Here is a 6861-nt window from a genome sequence, read left to right as displayed (position 1 = left end):
ACTGCCGTAAAAGGAGACACGCCACGCTGTCGTAAAAACACAGATGCCACACTGCCGGAAAGGACGGTGAGGAGGGAGGTCGCAATGGCGGGTGTCCCTCAAGCAGGGTGTCCCTCAAGCAGGGTGTCTGCTGGCTTATAAGCTACATTGGAAGGTGTGTTAGGCTGAGGTAAGGTGTAGGCACGTAGAGAGGGTGCTGCCATGGCCCTTCGCCTTTAAACGCTGTGAGACTTGTGCAAGGTTTCTTCATCAGTCGTGTGTTGGGCTGCATCAGAGGAGCGTGAGCAGCAGGGTGAGCCCACAGAGGCTGTGGATGCACCATCTCTGGAGACATTCAGGGCTGGATGTTTTTCTGGGCAACTTGATCTTAGTGAAGATGTCCCTGCTCATCACAAGGGGTTAAACTGGATGAGCTTTGGAGGTCCCTTCCAAGCCAAACCAGTCTGTGGTTCATGTTCTTGCAGAGTAAGTCCTCATAGCTCTTGAGCCTGTGGGGTGGCCTGGGTACCTGTCACCTTCTTGGGACTGCTCTCCCACTAGGTGAGGCTGCTGCACACACAGCGTAAGGATTTGAAGCTGTAACTCCTCCCTGCACAGGTTGTGCTCGTGTGAGTGCACAATGTTTTGTGTGTTAGAGGGTCAAAGTATAAGAAATGATTTGTTCTTTGGAGGAAGCTTATTCACTTACACAAGAAGCAGTGGAGAAGGTGGTGTAGTGGTTTTTCAAGGCTGTAGTGGTGTAGTGGTGTAGTGGTGAGGCTGCAGTGCTGCCTGGTTGAGAACTTGGCATCTTCTTCATTGCAGACCCTGCTTGGATGTTTCCCAGTGTTGGTTTTGCAAGAAAGCCTTGCAAATTTGGGCTCTTGCAGAATGCAACTTCATACACGTTAACAACTTAATACATATTAACAGGAGCTTTGTTTCACAAATAATATCTTGGTGCTGTTTGTAGAGGTACCCTGAGGTACCTAGATGGGAAATGCTCAGTGCAGGTTGCTGTCAATAAGCAGAACTGCTTGTCCTTTCCAGGTGTAGCTGCAGGCAGAGTGCACAGGGGATCTGGCAGTGTTTGGGGCTGGATCCTGAAAGCACTGCTGGGTTTTGTCCTTGCAGCTTCAAAACCTCTGGTTAAGGGGAGAGGATGGGGCTGCAAACAACACCTTTACCAACAAATGCACCAGGCTGCAGGTTTCTGTATGACTTTAATATCAATTGCACCTCCAGATGATTGTGGAGAAGTGATGAGCTCTGAAGAACATAAACACCCTTGTTGATTGCAGTGTTGTGGAGCTTTCTCTGGGCTAGAATACCTTATCATTAAGGGGAGGTTAGAATCTTACTCACCAGAGAGGGAGAACACAGTAAAACATGTGGGTTTTCATATGTTGTTGTTCTTCTAGTTACAGAAGGTGCTGAAATAAATATTAAGGCACCTCATCAGCTCTGAATCCACACAGTTTGTCCACAGAGACAATGATCTGGTCAACGGTCTGGAATAACTGTTTCACCTCCTGATAGCTTTCCCATAAACCCATTTGGAAATGCTTCACTAGCGGAGTAGACTCCCGAGGGAAGGAGTGAAAGTCATCTGTGAAGTTGGTTACAATTGGGGTGTGTGAAGCTCTGGAGGAGATGCCCTTTGCACTCTAAGCGAGCACAAGGGTGTCAGTGCCAGGGAGAAGTTGATGTGCGCTCCTAAGTCCCCTTTCACTCGCTTGAGTTGTGCCTCCTGCTTCAAGGTGAAACCCCAAATTGGGTCCCAGCAAATCTTTCAGGCTCTGAGCGCTTAGTTCCTACACAGGAAAAATAATAACTCAAGGATTAGGTCCTTTCATACACAATTATGTGGAGCTGCTCATTGAGTAGTTACATAGTAGAGACTTTTAAGCTGAATAGTAAAGCTTGGGTCATGTTAGCAAAGTGCAGGAGGGGTTGTGCAAGAGCCTGGCCCTGCTCTGTGCAGATGTGGTGGAGTCTCCAAGGCAGGGCTCATGCCAGTGCTCAGTTTTGTTATGTGTTACGTCCATTTCTTCTGGATTAAGGCCTGAGAATATGTAAGTGACCATGATGGGGGAGTTGGAGGCAAATTTGATGACATCTTGGGCTGTGGTTTGGCCTTTATGTAGGAAATTTTAGTTCTTCTGAAGCCCAGGACAACATATTGTTACCAAGAATGATCTAGGGCATTGCTGGTGGCTCTGTACAGACTTTCAGCTCAATACCTGAAATTTGGCATTGAAGCATGGAGGATTGCTCTATGGATTTCCCAAGATTTATGTCAATCCAGTTTCTCACTCCTCTTTGGATGTCACAGGCAATCCCTAGAAAGAGGAAGAACCTACAGGTCTGGAGACAAGGCAGTGTTAGAGACTGAGACAACCTGAGTCCCTTCAGGGCAGCCATGGTGATGTCAATGAAAGGCACAGAAGCAGGACACCATGGTTTAGGTTATTTATTGATTTAAGAGATGATATCAGAGCCAATTCTAACTCTGGGTTATATCCCCATGCAGTGCAAGTAGGACCCACAGAGGGGACCAGCTCCAAGGAGACTTTACATCAAGTCTGGACCTGCTCTGTTCCTGCTCAGTGAAGCCAGCTCCAGCCACATGGACAGAGTGAAGGTAGGAACCCATGGCTGATGCTTTGCCTGATCAATAACTGGTGATTCAAGGAGACTGCAGCACAAAGCACTTGCAGAGCTTTGCAGTGTGGGCACAGCAGCTCCACCACTGTCCTGCTGACATGGGGCAGCAGAATGCACAGTCTGTGCAACCACCTAGCTGTGTCTTCTAAGGACAATAATGTGCAGGAAGCTGATCTCAGCTGCCATCATCAGCATCCCTTCTTGAACTTCAGTGCTTCCAGGAAAGCAGAGCTCAGAGGGAGGAAGGAATTGCAGCAGGTGATGAGCAGAGCTGTTAGAAAGCCTTGATGAAGCTTAGCAGAAAAAGTGGTGAAGGAATAATTGGCAAAATGACCCCAATTTCTCCTCTTTGCTGCTCTCCTCCCCTTCCTTCCTCTCCTGCTGAACAATAAAAGTTGGGAATATGACCTGACTGTGTCCTGGCTGGGGAGTTGACCTTGGCAATTCGCTTTTTCTTTGTCAGCAGAGTTGGACAGCAAAGCAAGCAGGTGCTTGAATTTCCTTTCCCTTCCACTCCCACAGCCACTGCTTTAGTGAGAGCAGGCAGCAGAGTGCTCACTCTGGGAGGTGAGGCTGGGGCACGCTCAGGCTCCTCACTTTGGCTTTTGTTAACTCAGAGGAACAGCCTCAGCCCAACAGGACCAGGACAAGCAGCAGAGTCGCTCCCTCGCTCAGACACAAATGTTTTAATGGATGTTAACAGTTTTAGGGGCCTGGTTTAGAACCTTTCATAAGGCATTAGACTAGCACAGATCAGCAGTGGAGACCCCTGGCTGTTTACATCCTGGCTCTGGGTTGGAGTGGTGGATGTGCTTCCCAAATTACTCCAAGGAGGAGCTTTTTACAGTGGTCTATGTACAAAGGTTAAGCTAAAGTAAGGGCTGGAGTGAGATGAAGATCACACTGCAGCAGGAGGAACTCTTCTGGCTCATCTTCCAGATATCCTTTATATCTGGCCATGAAAATCCCAAAGTTGGAAGTCTGAAAGTTCACCTGTGATTAACAATAGCCGTTCTCTGCTGCTAGACAGGACATCTGTGAGCATGTTCTCAGCAGCCCATGTGTAATTTAATATCTGCTCTTCCTGTGTCTTATCAGCTGCTGCTGTTTGGAGCTTGTCATTGAAATCCTTGTCTTCCTATGGAATTTATATTCTCCTGATAAGATGATTATCCCTGTGTCCCTGCCGTGGCAGGGGGTTGGAACTGGATGAGCTTTAAGGTCCCTTCAACCCAAACCAGTCTATATTTCTATACGACTGGGTTAAAAAACCCAAACTAGAAATGACTTAAGGTTTGTCATGAGCATTTTCCGGTGGAGTTTCCGCAGGAACAGACACTGTTGTGTGAAATCCTCCCGCTCGGTTACAGCAGCTCCTTCCCCAGGTGAGTGGCTTCACAGAGACCTCCAGTGGCGGCGGGAGACATTCCCAGGAGGGAGCCGGGGGTTTTCCAGGGCTGAGCTCCTGGTGCCCTCTGGTGCTCGCATGTTCCTTGTGGCAGCCTGGTCCCAGCGGCGCGCTGGGTGCCCTGGTGGGTCTCCTGAGCCCACAGAGCAGGGGCAAGGTGCTGTGGGCTCCGCACAGGTCTGCTGGCTCGGGGCAGTGACAAGAACTGACCCTGCAGTGCTTTGTTTGTTCCCCTTCCCCAGTTCTCTCTACAGCTCTGACCTTGCCGTGTACTTCTTAAAACATTGCTTAATGTCCTGTATTTCTCCTGCCTTTCCTGTCCTGGGAAATCAGGACACAGCCAAGCAAACTGCCTGTGTATAGTCCCATGTGCTGTGGTGAATGCGATGTTCAGCCAGGTTCAGTGATTGCCCTGCTTGGTATGTGTTTACTTTTCATCAGATGTAGCAGGAGGCGGTTAAACCATCCTTATCTTAGTGCACAGAGCACGAAGGGGCAGCACCAGCTGACGTAAACCCCTTGCAGGTGCTTGGCGTAGCAAAATGCTCAGTGGTGTGTGGAGAGGGTACTTATAGCGTTTAGTGTTGGGGGCTTTGGCTGACTGGGGCTCAGGGAGAGTGGGAGAAGGGCTTTAGTCATGCTAGAAGCTGGGTTATGCTTCCCAGTTCATGAGCTGGATCTCTGACTTTCCTCATCTGGGCTCTGGCTTTTCCCCCCCTTCTTTCTTAGAGCTGTGTGTGACCTGTCACCCTATAGGTGACTCTGCACACGCATGTATGTGTGTACATAAATGTATATATATAAAGGAGAGGGCAGGTCCGACCGCTCTGTTACATCACAAGGTGTCAGCCTTGCTGTAAGGAGAAGCAACTGAGAACACACAAAGTGTCTTAGCGAGTGGCTGACTAATACAGGATACCATGGGTTTGAAGCTATAAGATACAGAGGCAGAGCTTTGTACTTGAGGATAAGGAGTGCCTGTCAATTATAGCTGTATTTTGCTGCACTTCAGTGCATGGTAGAGATGGCCAAGTGCTGTGAGCACCATGGTACAGCCTGAACTGATGGCTGAGGGTCAGTGTTGTGACAACCTGATTCTTCCTGAGTGGCCTTTCAAGGCTGGGCTGGGTTTCTGGGAGCCTCTGTCAGCTCTGGGCCTCCTCCTGCTGAAAACTGGTCACTTCCAGTAACATAAGTGACTTTTAAACTGGTTGTGCTTCTTAGTCCTGGCTGTTAATGTCTCCAATAGGCATAGCCTCAAGACCCTGCCTTGATGCACAGCTAAACAGGTAGGGTTAGGGCATTTCTAAACACTTCTGCTCTCTGATGGTCACCAGCATGAATAGAAACCTTGTTGAGAGAGGAAAATGGATGGCAGAATATTCACCTTTTGTTTTAGCTTGGTTTGGCTTATAATTCGGGTCAAGGTGTGAGATTCAGATGTAGGTGGTTTCTGACTTCGTGCAACAGAAACGTTACAGAGGAGAGAGGGAGGTAGAAAGCAAACAAAACCTTTTGTGTGAACCTCTGGCAAGGTGTAACATGGCAGTTGGGGTTTACTTCCAGCTGTAAGCTGATATTTGATGCTGTTTGGACTTTTTATCCTGTCTTAAGCATTTCTGCTGCCTTTGCGTTAGTCTCCATGACGCTTCCTTTAGCAGCGTGCAGAAAATAGCTCTGGGAGTGTTGTGTGGCCAGAACTGGTTTTGCTCTGGAGTTACTACAACAGGGGGTAAGTCAGGATTGAGTTTTAGTCCTGAGGTGACCGAGGATTCGTGTGGTTGCTGGTAGGCAGGTCCCTGCCTTGGCTTTCCTCCCTCACTGACCCTTGGCTTTCCTCTCTCCTCCTTTACAGCTTAGCAGCAGCCTCAGGCAAAGGCCTGTCAGTGCAGGCAGGGGAGGATGGATGGTCTTGCTTGAGCTGTAAAACACAAACCCTCACTCTCAGGTTCTGGTGACCCCGCTGGCATTTGTAGGTGTGGGTGCAGCAACATCTTGAAGCCAATAATGTTTCTTTTTGCTTGTAACCGAATGCTAAGGCAAACAGGGGTAAGACAAGCTGCTCATTGAACCAAATGTCGCCTTGTTTATCAGAATCTCTCTAGCTGACATTTACCAGGCAGGCACATAATGCACACAGGCACACGGCTGGATGTGAGCTGTGCACTCACACATTCCTTTCAAGATCTACCCTGAGATAAGAATCACTCCTGTCAACTTGAAACTGTTCTTGCATTGATCTGAGGGCATAAATTTTGCTCAGTTGCTTTCTGAAGCAATGGCCACTTCTGGCATCTGCCACTCCTTGAGGCAGAGCTGTGCAGCTTAATTCCTGCGGGGAGAGTCAGCTCCTCTTCTCATCTACCCCTCTGGTCCTGTGAATGCTTTGCTTTGCAGAGACAAGTGGCTCTGCAGCTGAAATGGCCTCAAATGCTCTGTGCTGCAAACATCACAGTGGCCTGTCCATGCTAGAGCTCTCCTTACCAACACTGACCACAGCAGTATGTTCCAGAAGAAAACCTTTACAGGTTACCTCCAAGATGAGGCTTTCCAAAAATGCCTTTACCCAGAACCTTTCAGGCTGCCAACCCAGGACGTTGCTCCAGGCAGAATGGTTGGAAGACTGAGCCATGTTTAAGCCAGGAGATGTTCTGGTGAGTGCCTGCAGAGCCCTCCTGGCTTTATTCTCTGTGATTCTGCAGGGAGGTGACAGCACCTTTGGTCCAGAGCAGGAGCAGGACTGCTGTGCAAGGACACAGTGAGCCATGGGGCAGTGCTCTTTGATTCACTGCCACCAGAATCTCAGT

This window comes from Strigops habroptila, chromosome 4 (assembly GCF_004027225.2).
Source record: "Strigops habroptila isolate Jane chromosome 4, bStrHab1.2.pri, whole genome shotgun sequence".
Classification (NCBI taxonomy): domain Eukaryota; kingdom Metazoa; phylum Chordata; class Aves; order Psittaciformes; family Psittacidae; genus Strigops; species Strigops habroptila.
This window is presented reverse-complemented; position numbering follows the sequence as displayed.